This window comes from Ovis canadensis, chromosome 2 (genome assembly GCF_042477335.2).
Source record: "Ovis canadensis isolate MfBH-ARS-UI-01 breed Bighorn chromosome 2, ARS-UI_OviCan_v2, whole genome shotgun sequence".
Taxonomy (NCBI): domain Eukaryota; kingdom Metazoa; phylum Chordata; class Mammalia; order Artiodactyla; family Bovidae; genus Ovis; species Ovis canadensis.
Genome location: NC_091246.1, coordinates 6,274,202 through 6,292,137, shown reverse-complemented (window position 1 = coordinate 6,292,137; position 17,936 = coordinate 6,274,202). Strand labels below are relative to the sequence as shown.

Sequence of the window (17,936 nt, the reverse complement as noted above, 5' to 3'; positions counted from 1 at the left end):
TTCAGGGACCAAAAATCATTAAATGTGGCTAGAGCCGAAGATGCACCTTAAAGGACGCTGAGGCCAGATCATGAAGAGCCTCAGGTGCCAACAGAAAAATGCGTCTATCCTGACAGCAATGGGGAGGCATCAGAGAAAGAGGACCCCTTAGGGGAGACAAGGTGCTCATACTGAAAAGGTGACTTTGGTTGCAGTTCAGAGGGCATATGGAAGGGGGAAGCAGAGGCTAGGGCAGGCTAGGACACTAGCGTGTAACACCGGAAGAGGGTTGTTGCTGTTGAGTCACTAAGTTGTGTCCGCCTCTTTCCGACCCCATGGACTGCAGCATGCCAGGCTTCCCTGCCCTTCACTACCTCCCAGAGTTTGCTAAAACTCTGGTGATGATATTCAACCGTCTAATCCTCTGTCACCTGCTTCTTCTGTCCTCAGTCTTTCCTGGCATCAGGGTCTTTTCCAATGAGTTGGCTCTTTGCATCAAAATGGCCAAAGTACTGTAGCTTCAGCTTCAGCTTCAACATCCATCCTTCCAATGAATATTCAGGGTTGATTTCTTTTAGGATTGAGTGATTTGATCTCCTCGCACCCCAAGGGACTCTCAAGAGTCTTCTCCAGTACAATAGTTCAAAAGCATCAATTCTTCTGTGCTCAGCCTTCTTTATGGACCAACTCTCACATCCATATATGACTACTGGAAAAATCACAGCTTTGATTATACAGACCTTTTTTTGGCAAAGTAATGTCTCTGCTTTTTAATACAGAGGATAGGTGGGCCATAATCTCAGATAGGAGTGATGAAGAAGAAGAGTAGTTTCAGGGTACAACTTGCTTCTTTGGGCTCCACTTTCCTTGTCTATGACACGTGGGGATCTCTGTGGTCCAAATCCTTCTTCATTTCACCATTAAAGTTTCCTTTAATAACTTTTCCCCCCATAAACTCCCAGTGTTTCAAGAGGTTATGTCTATTAAGTTACATTTATTAAGGGATAATTAGTTTTCCAATAAGTACCAATTTTAGTTGATATAATTCCCACCAAAAGCAATTAAAGTCTGATTTTATTGGGGAAATATATGATTCCCGTTAGCATTTCTGAAATATGGAAAAGAGTTAGTGGACTGCCATTATACCTTTGGGCTCTTCTTGCCAGGGAGTGTGGAGCTGAGCTGGGGAGTCACTGGATAGGTAAGGGTCACATCTGAAACTTTATGAATCTAGGAAACAACACTCTTTAACAAGTTCTTGGTGAGCTGGAAATCACTCTATAACTGTGAAGTATTGTAACTCAGTATGATTATGTAGACTCTCCCGTAATACTAGATTTCAGACACATGAGGTAGAAAGGTGGGGACTACTATCATTTAATATATGAGAGACTGGAAATGTAAAGAAGTTGAACAATTGGTTTTAAAATGTCCATGGAATTCTCCAGGCCAGAATACTGGAGTGGGTAGCGTTCCCTTCTCCAAGGAATCTTCCCAACCCAAGGATCGAACCTAGGTCTCCCACATTGCAGGCAGATTCTTTACCAGCTGAGCACCAGAGAAGCCCAAGAATACTGGAGTGGGTAGCCTATCCTTTCTCCAGGGGATCTTCCTGGCCCAGGAGTTGGATCGGGGTCTCCTGCATTGCAGGTGGATTCTTTACCAGCTGAGCTACCAGGGAAGCAATATAGGAGAAACCAAAGACTTACAGAAGTTGAGCAATTGGTTTTAAAGTGTCAGCAAACTATCCAAAAAACAGCAATTGTTTCTCTTGCTTAACTTCCTTGGGTATTGGTTCATTTTACAGAATGCTTGAAGTTGTCCTCTCCCCACCTTCTCACACCCCCACTTACTGGGAAATGATTCATTTTGTGGTTCAAATGAGCAAGCAATCAAACAGTAGTGCAATAGGAAATTCAAAGGAGGCTGGTGGCACCTCATAATTAGAACTGACCTCAGGGATAAGGAACAGGAGATGTCACCCTGCCCCTTATCCCAGAGAGAACTGCAGAGACTGTGATGAGCTGGGGAGATGCTGGCAGAGCAAAATCACGCACCATTAGAGAAAGGCATTTTGAGGGCATTCAGTTCAGCTCCCGAGAGGAAGGAGACTGAAGACAAGATTAAAAACCAGTAAATGAAGTGAAATTAAAGCTCTGAGCTAATTTGAAACGGATATGGAAAGAACAGATGGAGTCTGAGTTTAAATATCAAGGTGTACCTAAATACAACATATTTTAAATGGAACAAGCACATTGTGAGCTAATAGGTCTAGTATGATCCATTTATATACTACAGAAATAGCAACTCTGCCTCACCATTTTTTTATTCTATTGTTGTTGTTAGGCCACAAAGCCCCATCCAACTCTCTTGGGACCCTGTGGACTATAGCCCGCCAAGCTTGTCTGTCCCAACCCAGGGATTGAGACCACATCTTGAACACAGGTCTCCTACTTGGCAGGTAGATTTGTTACCACTGAGCTATCTAGCAAGCCCTTTTTATCTATACATTGCGGTAAAAATAGCACCTGTCTTATGCTGATGTTTTAGACAGTGAGTTAGTGTACCTAGTGTTTAGAACTTTGCTTGACGTATAGCTAAGTGCCGCAGAAATATTTGTTCTCATACTATTACTATATTTAAATATGTCTATGCCCGTGACTAAATATAGGTTAGATCTGAAAGAGCAAACAGTGGCTCACTAGCAGTAAGAAGCAGGATAAAGATGCTGAAGGAGGCCCTTTTTTGGTTGCAATTATTTGTGTATTTTTATTTAGTATTCATGTAGTGATTATTTCTTTTGTGTGAGACTGTATTCATGGATTGCATATTTAGAAACAAATTTGGCTTACTGGAAACTCTAAGAACATAATGCAGTTCTGAAAATGCAAAGCCAACACATGAAATATTTTCCTTTACTTGTTTGTTCGTACAGTGAGTTTCTACTGCATGCCTATTCTGTGCTAGGCATTCTTTTAGGAACTAAAGTGATAAACAGAACAGACAAACCATCCTTGCTTTCTGGTGACAGGTAGAGACAATAAATAAATAAGCAGAATATGTACTATGTTAGATGGAGGTGTGTTCACTGCTATCCACTGTTAGCCAACAATGGATGTGTTCTATGGACAAAAGTAAAGACAGACGAAGGATGGGGAGGACCAAGAGGGTGAAGTGTTATGATTTTAAATGAGAAGGACAGGAAAGAGAGGAGGCCTGACGTGTGTCAGGGAACCATGCAGCTCTTTGGGGGAAGAGCCTGTCAGGCGTTATTACATTTAATCCTCTCAATAATCCTCACTGTGGGCTTCCTGGTGCCTCAGACAGTAAAGAATTTGCCTGCAATGCAGGAGATCTGGGTTTGACCCCTGGGTCAGGAAGATCCCCTGGAGAAGGAAATGACAACCTACTCCAGCATTCTTGCCTGGAAAATCCCATGGACAGAAGAGCCTGGTGGGCTACAGTCCATGGGGTTGCAAAGAATTGGACACAACTGAGCAACTAACACACATAACCCTCATTATAGGGAATGCAATTTGGTACAGCCGCTGTGGAAAACAGCGCACGATCCAGCAATCCCACTCTTGGGGAAATATCCAGAAAGGATGAAACTTCTAATTCAAAAAAATACTCAAACACCAGTGTTCATAGGAGGACTATTTGCAATAGCCAAGACATAGAAGCAAGCTGAGTGTCCATGGACAGATGAATGGATAAAAATGATGTGTCTTATATATATATATATATATATATATATACATAATAGAATATTGTGCACTGGGCTGTTGCTGACTCTTTATGACTCCACGGACTGTAGTCTGCCAGGCTCCTCTGTCCATGGAATTTTCCAGGTTAGAATACTGGAGTGGGTTGCCCTTTCCCATTCCAGGGGATCGTCCCAATCCAGGGATCTAACTAGCATCTCTTGCATCTCCTGTACTGGCAGGCAGATTCTTTACCACTGTGCCACCTGGGCCTATAATGGAATATTACTAGGCCATAAAAAGAAAAATATTGCCATTTGCAACAACATGGATGGACCTAGAGATTATCATACTAAGAGAAGTCAGATAAAGACAGATATTACATCATATCACTTATATGTAGACTCTAAAAAATAATACAAATGAATCTATATAGAAAACAGACATAGACTAAGATATAGAAACTGTTACCAAAGGGGAAGGGGAGCAGGGCAGGGTAAATGATGAAGTATGGGATTAGCAGATATAAACTAGTCTATATAAAATAAACAACATGGTCCTACTGTGTACCAAGGGAACCAAATTCAATATCTTGTAATAATCTATAATGGAAAATATTCTAAAAAATGTATAACTAAATCTCTTTGCTCTAAAACTAATGAAATAGTATAAATCAACCATGCTTCAAAAAAAAAGAAATCCTCACTATAACCCTGAGAGATAGGTATTATTAGCATCCTCATTTACAACTGGGGAAGCCGAGACTGGGGGAAAGCCCAGCTAGTACGTGGCTTACCTGAGACTCAGCCTGGTGCTCTTCCTAATGTCCCAATGGTTTTCTTCACCCTGGTCTAGCTTCAGAAGAACACTTGAGTCTGGAGCCGTTCGGTGCAGCTTTAAGGCTGCACGGGAGCTATAGGTCTGGTGGAAAGCGTCCTCTCGCGCCCCCTTTGCTGCTTTTGTAGTGTTAGAAGGCGATGCTTGTAGTGTTAGAAGGTGACACATGCCTTCTCTGTCCCTCCCTCTTCCTCCTTCATGCCTTTCCTTTCTGTCGTGTCTTGTCCTGAGTCTAGGTAGGACATGTGTGGATAGAACACAGCAGCTCATTTCAAACCTTCACACGCGTTCCCATCTCTCAAGTCTTGGCTCTCCCGAAGTCCCCCTGACACACTGGAGCATTGGCAGGAGGCAGAGTGGTGATGTGGAAGAGGGTGGGGTTTGATGGCAAAAGACCAAGCGCCTGGCCGACCCTCTCGTGGGTCTCAATCTCTGATTTTACCTGACCTAACTCACAGGTCTATACTGCAGATCAAATGAGAAGAAAATAACGAAGATTCGGGCCACGGGTCCCAATGTGTGTGTTTGGGGGGGGGTGGTAGGTAGGGGTTGCCCACACCAACAAGCAACTCCTGAATGCCACCCAGGTGTCCTACAGTTCAGCTCAGTTCTGAGGCATCTTCTTGGAGATAGTATCGGATTCCACAGGTTAATTGCTCAGTTACGCAAGACTTCTCTTCACTTTAGATGCCAGTGGCAAGTCCAGATAGTCACCTGTGCTTCCGAGTGACTGACTATAGATTCAGAGGTGCTGATGATCCTGAACTTAGGTTGGATTAATTCACTAACTCTGGGAGAGGTTGAGGGACTGTGTGCTGCCATCCATGGGATCACAAAGAGTTGAACACAACTTAGTGACTGAACAACAACAATTCACTTGATTAGCTCACAGGACCTCAAAAACGTACATTTAGCAAATAGATGGGGAAACAATGGAAACAGTGACAGAATATATTTTCTTGGGCTCCAAACTCATTGCAGACGATGACTGCAACCATGAAATTAAAAGAAGCTTGCTCCTTGGAAGAAAAGCTATGACAAACCTAGGCAGCATAATAAAAAGCAGAGACATCACTTTGCCAACAAAGGTCCATCTAGTCGAAGCTATGGTTTTTCCAGTAGTCATGTTCGGATGTTAGAGATGGACCTAAAGAAGGCTGAGTGCTGAAGAAATGATAGCTTTTGAACTGTGGTGCTTGAGAGTCCCTTGGACAGCAAGGAGATTAAGCCAGTCAATTCTAAAAGAAATCAACCCTGAATATTCACTGGAAGGACTGATGCTGAAGCTGGAGCTCCAATACTTTGGTATCTGATGCAAAGAGCCAACTCAGTGGACAAGACCTTGACGCTGGGAAAGATTGAAAGCAAGAGAAGTGACCAGCAGAGAATGAGAGAGTTGGATAGTGTTGCTGACTCAATGGACATGAGTTTGAGCAAACTCCGGGAGATAGTGAAGGACAGGGAAGCCTGGTGTTCTGCATGGGGTCATAAAGAGTTGGACATGACTTAGGGTCTGAACATCAATGCAGGAACATCCAGATAGAAAAGACGCATGGAGCAAGGTATGATGACAGGGTGTGGCACTGCCATACCCTATCCAGGCACACAACCCTCTCTAAATCTCCAGGTGTTCATTGACCCAGAGGCTCTCCAAACAGCATCCTTTTGAGTTTTTATGGAGGCTTCATTAATAGACATGATTGATTAAATAATTGGTCACTGGTGATTGATTCAAGCTCAGGCCTCTCTCCCCTCCCTGGAAATCAGGAGGTCAAACTGATTATCCTCTATTCCTAGTTGGTTTCCCTGGCAACAAGCCCTTATCTTTAGGTGCTTTCCAGAAGTTACTTTCATTAATATAAACCCAGTTGTGGTGGAAAAGGGCTTGTTACTAATAACAAGACACCCATTTCATCTTTATGGCTCTGAAGTGTTTTCAGAAGCTGATGAGAGATCAATGGTTATAACAAAAGATACTCCCACTGCTCTCATCACTGGGAAATTCGGAGGGTTTTGGGAGCAGTGAGACAGGAACTATGGGCTGAAATAAAATATATATGAGAAATACATATTTGGACATTCAAATGACCAAATATGTATTTATTATAAATCACAGCATTTCAATTATTTTGTTAGCAGCAATACATACCTGCTGCTGCTGCTAAGTCGCTTCAGTCGTGTCCGACTCTGTGCGACCCCATAGACCGCAGCCCACCAGGCTCCCTATCCCTGGGATTCTCCAGGCAAGAACACTGGAGTGGGTTGCCATTTCCTTCTCCAATGCTTGAAAGTGGAAAGTGAAAGTGAAGTCTCTCAGTTGTGTCTGAATCTTCGCAACCCCATGGACTGCAGCCTACCAGGCTCCCCTGTCCATGGGATTTTCCAGGCAAGAGTACTGGAGTGGGTTGCCATTGCCTTCTCTGAATATATACCTAATATGCTAGATATTTAGATGGACTGACAAGAGGCTTAAGTTCTGGACAGTAAATGTGGCAAGAACAATTGAAACAAGAGCTCATTTAGGGATGCAAATGCCCAGGTATCGCTGCAATCACTTTATTTTCTAAAACCTTAACGGTGAGAGAGGAAACAATGAATATCTTGTTTTCTATCTTGGAAGCAAAATTCAATAAATGTGGCTGTAGACGCAACGTTCCATGCCCACTCCACTTTCCTCGCCCAGGACAGCACCAGCTACAACTGCCTCACTCCACAGCTCTCGTCATCGTGTGCCCACAGCAGCCAGGGTGAGGTTCCTAAGATACTAACCCCACTCCTCCCCTGCTGAGCATCCTGCCACGGCTCCCCACTGCCCCCAAAACAATTTTCAGACTTTCCAACATGGCTTCAGCCTCTCTTGATGATGAGATCCCTGCCAGCCTCTTCAGGAGGTGAAGTCTCTCAGTCCTGTTTGACTCTTTGCGACCCCTGTGGACTGTAGCCCTCCAGGCCCCTCTGTCCATGGGATTTTCCAGGAAAGAATTCTGGAGTGGGTTGCCACTTCCTCCAACCTCTTCAGACACATCTCTTATTATTTTACATTTTCTGCCTACCACGATGCGGAACTTCAGCCCGTCTGAGCTGAAGTTTGTCTCCGAGCAGCCATGTTTTCCCTCAAGTTCTGGACTTCTCCACACGCCCTTGCTTTTCCTAGAGAATACGTACTTCCCTGGCTGGGGCCCTGCTCCACTCACCACTGCCGAGGCCGGGAGTCTCGACCCCTCCTGGGTGCAGCCGCCGCTCCTGCTTGTCCAGCCACAGCCCGCCACCTCGGATCATATTTGACTGCAGTTACTACTTTGTAAGTTCCAATTAGATCACCAGGTCCGGGGTCAGGGGGAGGGTCATTTCTGTCTGCTTCAGTTTTTTAACACCCAGAATCTACTCACAGTTTCTGGCATAGAGAAGATGTCTGAGACAGTAGAAAATAAGCATAGATAGATGCTATTTATCGAATTCTTCCTGTGTAGCAGATACCATGCTAAGCACATGACAAAATTATTATTTAATTGTCATGATAAGGGCACTGATCCTTCAAAAAGACTCGGTCCAGGATGTCAGAACAAGAAACTGCTGCGCTCAGCGTTAATTCTTTAGTAACTGGAATGTCTATTTGTCCCCAAAGGAGGAGGCTGAACTGTCCAGGGGTGTGTGTGTGTACGTGTGTGTGTGTGCTGTCTACCAAAAGGAATGAAATGATTTATCAACATGTTTTATCTAACAGAAGGGCTAAAATAGCTATGTTTAAGGTGACCATATAATTTATAGTCCAAACTGGGACACTAAGAATTGAAAGTAGGCACTATTATTAAGTAACCAAATCGGTGATTTAAAGGAAAAACTTCAGTGTCCATTACAACCACTTTTTGCTGAGTTCGCCTCAAGAGTTTCTGGGGAGGGGCATGAACATTCATATTTATGACAAGTTACCAAGTGATTTTAAAAAGAAGTCGAGTGGCAGACAGGGGTTGCAGAGAGACAGAGAGAGGAAGGAAAAGAAATAAACAAAGTAAAACAATTACAGAGCCTAGAATAAAAGGAAATGGCGTAATTTCTCTATCTTCCTATCCTAGATTTACCTGCATTATTTATTTTTAGTTTTAAAGCAGTTGTTAAAATGTACTTTTTAAAAATAGAAGATAGTATACATCAATAATTCTTAAATTTTATTTTCTGTTAAACTAGTTCCAGGATATAATAAGTGATTCCTGAGGGAAAACTAGAGCTTCTGTGTGGCAGATAACATTTCTAGCATAAAGTCACTTAGAAGGTCTTCACAAGAAATTTGCATAATTAAAATTCAATTTTATTTATTCTGTGAATGCTTTAAAAAATGTTTTCTCAGAGCACATTTATTATCATTTCATGTAACTAGACTTCCTTTACATCCAATTTGGGAAGTGATTGTGGAATCCAAAAGGTTTTGTAAAATGTAAACAGCCGTTTAGACTACACCAACATGAACATCTGTGTGATATTATCGTACTTTGTAATGCACTTTACAATGCATAGGATAGTTTGATTATCCCATAAACCTAAGAACTTGATGGAGAATGCATAATGGGCATGGAAACCAAGACTCAGAGAAGTGGTCAAAGATTACTTTCTTTCCAGGAAGAAAGGTCAGAAGCAAGGTCTGGAGCTAGGTTTTCTAGCTCCCTGACATCAGGCAGGCTTCAGGAGAAGGGAGGTGGAAGACTTGATTCAGAATATCAGGCAAAGTGACGTGCGCGTTTCTGTGGCTAAAGAGAGCATCCTGAGAAAGCAAGTCCCATCACAGCCAAGCTTATGCCAAGAAAAGTTACAAGACGTTCATCTGCTATTAGGGGGTTATGAGAAGAGGATAAAAAAGGCTGTTAGGGCCCTGTGAGGACCAGAGCGCAAGTTCTGGCTGGATAATGTGTGAATGATATTCTGGTAATTAGATTGGCAAATAGATGCTGATATTTCTTTTAACTGCCTGGAACACAGCCCCCGGCACTGTGCCCCCCTCCTGCTGGAGCCAAACATAGGGTCCCAGCTGCTGTTAACAACTATCAGTCTTTTGTTTTCTCCCATTTCATTGCTGATTGGGTCATGCAGACACCTAATCTAACCATTCAAGAGCTCAGGTTGCCACAGTAACCCCATAAAGGTGCTCAGGTGTTGCTGCTGAAGCTTCATCACCTGGATAGATTCCACTGGGTTCTCTGGGTTCTTGCTCTCTTTAAGAGATGAAGCAAAATTTAATATAAAAGGGATATTGCTGAAGGAGTAAGAAACTAGGTTGACTAATTGAACGCTTCCTTCATTTGCTTTAGACCAGGATGTCTGATTGGACCACTCAAAGAGAGTCCATCCCACCCACTTTTGTTTTTGTTGAGTTGCTAAGTCATGTCCGATGTCCGACTCTTCGTGACCCCATGGACTGCGGCATGCCAGGCTACTGTCTCCTGGAGTTTGCTCAAATTCATATTCATTGAGTCAGTGATGTTATCCAACCATCTCAACCTCTGTTGCCCCCTTTGCCTCCCACTCTCAACTTTTCCCAGCTTCAGGGTCTTTTCCGATGAGTCAGCTCTTTGCATCAGGTGGCCAAAGTATTAGAGCTTCAGCTTCAGTGTCATTCCTTCTAATGAATATTCAAAGTTGATTTCTTTAGGATTGACTGTTTGATCCCCTTGCAGTCCAAGCAGGCATGGAGAAGGGAAGTTCCGATGAGATGGGAAATCGAGGCATGGCGAAGGGAAGTTCCGGTGAGATGTCTTTTATGACCCAGTAGAAAGAAGGCTAAGCTGAAACATTCAGACTTCCACATAGCGCTCTTCCACCAATAACTTTTATTCAAAATACTTAAGACCGATTCTTTTCAAATTGTATTCTCCAGAGACAAGGCTTTTAAGAGAAGTTAGAAAAAGGAGTAGAGAAAGAGCCAGGGTGACCCGTTTCTCAAAGGAAATCTGAGCACGATTGCTCCAGAAGGTTTCAGAGAAAGATTCCTCTTCCTGTTTGGACAGGTTTGGATTTCCTTGGGTGTTGGGATGTTTATCTGTGTATTCAGTGTGAACATGGGTAGAAATTATCATGGTTTTCTGAGCCAGTGGCCAGAAAAGTAAGGCCTTTCATATTTTAACTCCACCAGACCCTGCTCAGGACACAGCATATAGACGTGAACAAAGACAAAATCCTGCTTCTAGAATGCGTAACGTCTGCAGAACTGATGACGTGCTTCCCGATTCCCCAACAATAACCCCTTACAAGGGTGGGGTGACTTCTGACAATACAAACGGCTCCTAAACCTCTTATCTCACTGGAGACACACAGCAGATCCCGCAAAGGGAGGCGGCATATTATGTTCATTTCCTAAGAGAAGCCTGTGGTCGTAGAGCATAAAGAGGAACAACCAAAATCTCCGATTCTCATTGAGAAATAGTGTCTGACTCTTATAAACCTGGAGCCCAGAGCGGCTTCTGGCCTACGTGTTTGAGCGATGCTGTGTGAACAGCAGTGATGATGGTGATGGTGGTGATGGTGATGAATCTTTTATATCAGTCAGCGTTCTTCAGAGAAACAGAGCCAACTGTACCTGTGAAAACACTGAGGCTTACAGCAGTGATGCTGTGTATCTGAGTCTCACGTGTGGCAGCCACTCTGCCGTATAGGAAAGACCTAGATGTTACATGTGTATACACAGGGAGTTTTGGAAGACTTCCTGGAGGAGGTGCTTTAAGCTCAGGTTTGGACTGATGAATCTAGAGTTTATCATTCATGACAGAGGGAAGCAAATTCTGTCAGAGGCAGCAGCTTTTCAAAGTTAAAAAAAAATTGGCATGAGAGTAGGGGGAGAACTGTGGAGTTTGGGGTCAGGTCAAGAAAAACCTGAATATGATAGGATCTTGGAGTGTGGGCAGCAGAGGCTGGGGGAAGGTGTGAAATGGGGCTAACGATTTTCCTTGAGTTACAAATATGATTGTGAGGCTTGATAAATCCATCTAACACAATACTCTCTCTTCTTAGTGGGTTCTGACAGTCACATACCTGCCCCAAAGCACTTAGCATCAAATTCTCTCCACTGATAGTTACCTGCGCCCACAGTACAGGTAGGAGGGAGTCACAGTTGGAGCATACTCGTGGCTCAATCATCCTGGGCAAACAGACAATACAATACCATCCCGACAAGGGGTCAGGCCCAGAGACGACCAGGGACTCACCAGAGGATATTGAGATAGATGATGGGAAGGCCAGGGCAGATCCTTGGCTACTTCACACCAGAGGTTTTGCTCCTTCCCTCCCCAGGAGACATTTGACAAGGGCTTCCCAGTGGTACAATGATAAAGAATCTGCCTGCCAATGCAGGAGACTTGGGAGACATAGGTTCAATCTCTGGGTCAGGAAGATCCCCTGGAGTAAGAAATGGCAACCCACTCCAATATTCTTGCCTGGAGAATCCCGCGGACAGAGGAGCCTGACGGGCTACAGTCCATAGGGTCACAGAGAGTTGGACATGACTGAACATGCTTGGAATAGGAGGCATTTTTATTTTTCACAACTGGGGAAGAGCTACTGGCGTCTGATGAGTGAGACCAAGGATGGTGCTAACCTTCCTGGATGCACAGGACAGGTCCCCACGACAGACATAATCCAGCTCGAAATGCCGATCGTGCTGAACTGAGAAACCTCACTCTACACCCTGCCTTGATGACGCTCCTGTTGCATGAGGTCCTTGGAAACCATCTGGCTTCCTTTCCAGCTGAATAAATCGAGGTTCAGAGAAGACGAGTGACTTGTCCAAAGTCACACGGCGGAACTGAGACTATCGTCATGGCTTCGTTAACTTCCAATTCAGCCCTCGAAATTATTGCTTCTCACAGACTGAATATAAATCAGGAGTCTGATGGGGGAGAGAAGAGTGATGCGCCCCAAAATGGCCAGGGGAACTTGTTCTGACCAAAGCTGCATAGCAGTCACTAGTATTCTCAGTTAGAGGAGGAAAAAACCCAGGCTCCAAAGGAACAAACGGTCATGCTCTTCACACAGGAAGTCGACAGATATTGACAGGGCACCTGGTTTTATGCAGGCACCTCGATGAACACTGACAATTCAATAAGGAACAAGGCACCGTCCCTGATCATGCACACAGGCAAAGAAACACTCTTCCCCGACACAAACTCTGATGATTCAGTGCTTGGAATCCAGGCTCTGAACTCAAATTAACTTCACAGACTTCTTCACCACATGCTAGCTGGTACAGTTTAGACAAGGAACTCGACCTCTCTAACCTTCTGTTTTCTCATCGGTATAATGAAAATCACAATAGTACTTCACCCTAGGACTGTTTTGAGGACTGAATGAAGCAGTTGACGTCAAGCATTTAGCCTGGTGCTGAGAAAGGCAGACAGAAGAAGCAAGAGAACTCACAGCGGTCGTGGTTATAATTATTATAGACGGGAGCCTTGAATCCTTGTCTTTCTTCTCCCACTCTCAGCTAAGTCATCTTAGATAAGTTACTCTCAGTTTCGAGGTCTCAGCAAAATGAAGAGATTGGACCAGCTCTTTGTGGGCTATGAATCTTACCCTCTGTCCCCTAACTAAATGTTCTGGGACGTCGCCATCCGGCCCAGCTCATGCTAATGTCATCCGTGCACCCACACCGCCCACAGCCTGGTCAAGGTGGGGCTGGCTGGCCCCCTGAGATTCAGCCAAGCAACAACAGTGGTTTCAGGCAGACCAGGTTCCGGGCTGCCCACTGGCTGTGCCTGGCTGCTTGGAATGCATGTCAGCGCCAGCCTGCAGTGATCATGAACAAAGCCATTAGAGGGAGGACGGTCGTGTTTTTATTTTTAACAAAATGACTCATTCCCCCTCCGGCGCTGAGCTGTTGAAGGCTCAGGAGGAAGCAAGATATGTTAGTGCAAGTTCAGGACACTTTCGCCCCATTGGGAGCCAACTGCAGGGGATGCCACACACTTCTGCTCAGCCTAATAGGGCCTGGAGAATGGTGTTTAAACCAAGGAGGCTGTCTCAGGGCTGTGGATTGAAGGGCCAGGGGGAGGAAAGACAATTGTACAGCCAGTAAATGGCAGTGGCAGAAGTAGAACCCTAGCTAGGGGAGGGAAAAATTACTGATGGAACCTTAATGCTAGGTGTGACCCGGGGCTGAGGGGTTTCCGGGGCTTGCTTTCTAGATGTTGGCTTAAATAGGAGCTTTTATTTATTTATTTTTAAATTTAAAAAAAAAATTGACTTTTTGGCCTTATCGTAGGATCTTTGTCCCTTGACCAGGATGGAACCTGCATCCCTGCACTAGAAGCACGGAGTCTTAGCCGCTGGACCACCAGGGAAGCCCCCAGGGGCTTTCAAATTGTGTTCTGCAGAGTCCTAGGGGTTTTCTTGGAGCCCCCCTTGTGGTTCTGGTTCTCTGCCGGGCTTCAACCAGAGTGTCTCGGCTTGTATCTATTTCAAATATTAAAATCTTAAGAGTTAACACAATTATTGGCTCCTTGCGATATGCCAGGCGTTGCAGTAAACACTCAGTAGGTATGAAGATATTTAGGTTCATAATAACCTTATGAAATATTTACAATTACTGTTGCTAGTTTACACTTTTGAAACTGAGGCTTAAAGCCAAGGTAAGTCATCTGCCCTGAGTCACAAGGCTAATAGGCAGCTTTGCCAGAGCTGGAAATCAGACCTGTCTGTCTGCAAAGCCCATTTTCTTAACCACAATGCTACATGGCCCCCCATGCTGGGTTTCCACATATGCTTTCATTTTCAAAAAGTGTTCCACGGTTATTTTAAAAGGAATAAAATAAAAGTTTGAAAGTGACTGATTAGATGTTCTGAGGTTCCTCCCAGCTCCGGATTTCCAACTTTTCTGATTTACAGAAGGAAGAAAGCAGAGAGCTTGTTACAAAGGTTGGCGGTGGGAGACGAGACTAGCTCTGGGATAATAATAGCAGCTAATATCTGGGCGCTTAATAGGCCAGGCAATGCTCTAAGTCCTTCATACACATTAACTCACTTAATCTCTGCACCAGTACTCTGTAGTAGGTGGTGTTCTTATTATTCCCATTCCCAGATAAGAAAACACGGTATTGCAAGGTCACAACACATTCAAGGTCACACGAATAGAAGGTAACAGCTAGATTCCAGAGCCTGGGCTCTTCATGGCTCTGCTGTTGAGAAGCCTTAGTCTGGGTGGAGAACCACTTTCCTTAATATCAGCATTTATTTTTTAACATCACACCAATGCAAATTTATGTAAATAAACACGCAGATCAGCTGCTACTCTGGCATTGGTGCCAGCTTCCCATCAGGGATGTTGATGCAACAAAATTTGACCATTGTTGCTGATCTGAGCCATCGCAGTGGTAGACATTTCAATAATTCCCCACATTTCTCAGGCATGGAAGAAACAAATTCGTGTTAGATGGCTATATGCCTGTATATGCTGCAATTTGGCATTTCTTTCAGATATTTTTCAAACTGTGGATAGTTGGTATCCATTGAAACCAAGATAATGTCTAGTACTGCATTTTCATACTGATTGATGTATCCCGCAAAGAAGGTCCCTCTTTTCAAGGGGCAGGGACTGAATGGAGGGGCTTGCTCAGAATATTCTTGGAAGTTGTGGGCCTGGATGATCCTGTGCTCCTGGCCCCTCCACCATTGATTTTTCCTAACTCTGCAGCACTGGTTTCTTTGTTGAATGCAGGAAAGCTAGTGTCTTGGTTTTCTCACAGAAAGAAAGGAAAAGGAAACCATGTCACCTGCCCCTTTACAAAGGGACATATGCTTCCACAGGAGAAGACCAGAGCTTGATAAAGAGAGGAAAACCAGGATTCCTAGGGTAACTACTATGCCTGGCATACCTCTGCGTTTTGGATAGGCTGCCCATGTTGCTTATCTTCCAAAGAAGGAAAAAGGGTGCTATTAACAATGATATCTGGGGCAAATTGGTATGTGTGGTCAGCCTGGCGGAAGAGATACTATTCATTTCATATTCCGTGTAGCCCCATAATGCAGGTGACTTTCTCCTTGTTCTGAATCTCAGGAAGGTGAGGCACACCCAGGGTCACAGAGCAAAGGCTTGGCAGAGCTGTCGGCCTGATTCTACACACTTGGGTCAAAGCTGACATCAGAGACGGGGACGCTTGACGTTCCAAACACATAAGAAAGAGCTGACTCTAGAGGCTGATGAGTAAAGCCTTTCTCATCCCCACCATATTCCCCGTCGTTGTCCTTGGCCATTGGTTCCGGGTGGGGCGCGATGACTGCGCTTCTCCAGCAGAGGGCAGTGTTGCCATGCCCACCAAGACACAGGGCTCCGGAACACCGGAAGGAGGCCCGGACTAAGCCCGGGGTTCTGTGCCGCGTGCCTGACACCGCCAGCCTCCGCGGGCTGCCTGCGTCCCGGGCTCCCTGGCTGCCATCCCCCTAACGCTCACCGGGGATAAGCCTGTTGTCCCTTCACCTGTCTATTGGCTCCCAAGATAAGACACCTGAACAAACTCAAGAGCCCAGGGAGGGTCTCCAGAGCGGAAAGGAGAACTATGGCCGGTTTCTTGTTTGCTCGGAATCGCTCCAGCGCTGGAAGCTCTGTTGACATACGTGTTACCACTTAATCTTTCATAAGAAATCCTTTTCATGCGGAAGCTGAATTCTGGATCCACGCCAGTGTAGATAATTACATCCCGCTAGAAGACTCTTGAGGGCTGTACTCTTTTTCCAGCAAGAGTTAGGGGTTTCAGGGATGGGGTTAGGCCCCGATAGGGGTGACAAAATGATCCCTGGATGAAGACAGAGCAAGGTTTGATGACGAAAGTGAACCTCAAAGTGTTGCCCACTAGGAGTTTCTTTCTTTCCTTTTTTTTTCCTTCCCTTGGCCTCATTCAGAATGAGATTCATTTGTAGTTTTTGTCAGTAACTAGGAATTCAATTTTTCCTCTTTTAAAAGAAACCTGATTTACAGGGGGTGTGAAACAAAGCAGAAAATGATAAGAGGGGGCCAAAAACAAAAACAAAAACCCGCTATTCAAGTGGAAAAAGGAGAAAGAAAAAGTCCTTTTAACAATTTCGTCTAAAGTGGATGGGACAGCGTTTTTACATGAAGTTCAGCATTCTGTCAGGAGAGGATGACAATACCCCATGATCCTCAAACTAAGAACTGCTGGTGACTTTATCCCCTCATGCTGGCATAGATCTTAATCAACCAGAAAACCTCAAAATGACAAACAAACAAAAGACAGCTTTGCTCTCCGAGGTTCATTAGCTCAGGCCAAGGTTGAGAAGACGCAGCAGAAACAGGCGAGCTTGGTAAGTCACTTTGTGGGTCATTCTCCCCTCCTGCTCCCAGCTGTCCGCTTCTCCCTCCAGTAACCAGTAGCCTATCCTGATGGTTTCCTGGAGCTCCCACTTCTCAGAGTCAGTGGGGAGAGGACTGCAGGCTGATGGAGCCAGTGGGGAGGACGGAGGGGTTCTCCAGTGCAGAGTCTAAAGTTATTTGCCTCTGCTTTCAAGGGCATTTGCCAGGATCCCGAGAATCACAGCAGACCCAGGACAAGCTCTAATCCCCTCATCTTCCTTCCCAGTCTAGCTCCTTTGCCTCTGACCCTTCATCATGTTTAAAAAGCATTGCCATCTCCTGGACTGCTGGCTGCAAACTCCCAAGACACTTACCTATTCTTCCCCTCTCTCTTTCTGTGATGAGTTTCCCGAGGCTTATCAAAGCATATCTTTTAAATCTCTCTTTCTCTGTCTCTGACAAGTCTTCTCTTCATAGTTCCAGGTCTGGTCTTGACATCTTCCCCTTTAACTACTCTCCCCACCTCTCTATGCATGACAAAGTGAAAGTGAAGTCGATCAGTTGTGTCCAACTCTTGTGACCCCATGGACTGTGACCCGCCAGGCTCCTCCATCCGTGGGATTTTCTAGGCAAGAATACTGGAGTAGGTTGCCATTTCCTTCTCCAGGGGATCTTCCCAACCCAGGGAAAGCCAAAGGAAATCCCCTTAAGCCCATTTCTGATGGTATAATTTCTCTCTAAAATCCTTCAGCAGCTCGCTACCACCTACAGGATCAAGTCCCAAATCCTTAGCCTGGCAATTAAGGTCCCTGATGAGCTGACCCTCTTGCCTTCTGGTCTCTGTTGGTATCCAAGGTCCCTCAAGTCCCTGGACTCCAGCTGTGCGGAGCCTCCCCTTGCCCCTCAGAACATTCTTCTCCAGATTCTCTGTGTTTTCTCAGCCCACTGCCTGTGCTGGTATGGTGCCCCTGGCCTCACTGCCCCTGTTCCTGTTCTTGTCATACTTCAGCTTCAAGGTTAACTTCTTCTAAATAATATCATGCTCCCTCCCCATAACATCTCTGCACATGGAAGCAAACTCCCCAGTTCTAACTTCCACAATACTTTACTTGCAACTCATTTTTAAGCCTTTT

At 44.9% G+C, this 17,936-nt stretch overlaps 1 protein-coding gene across 1 annotated transcript in view; it reads right to left on the bottom strand.

Moving 5' to 3' along the window:
• Positions 1-17,352, bottom strand: part of ASTN2 (astrotactin 2) — a 1,128,670-nt gene extending 1,111,318 nt beyond the window's left edge. The window contains exon 1 of the mRNA XM_069573835.1: positions 17,178-17,352. The gene's annotated coding sequence lies outside the window, so the exon portion shown is untranslated. The remainder of the gene's footprint in view (positions 1-17,177) is intronic.
• Positions 17,353-17,936: the final 584 nt, after the last annotated feature.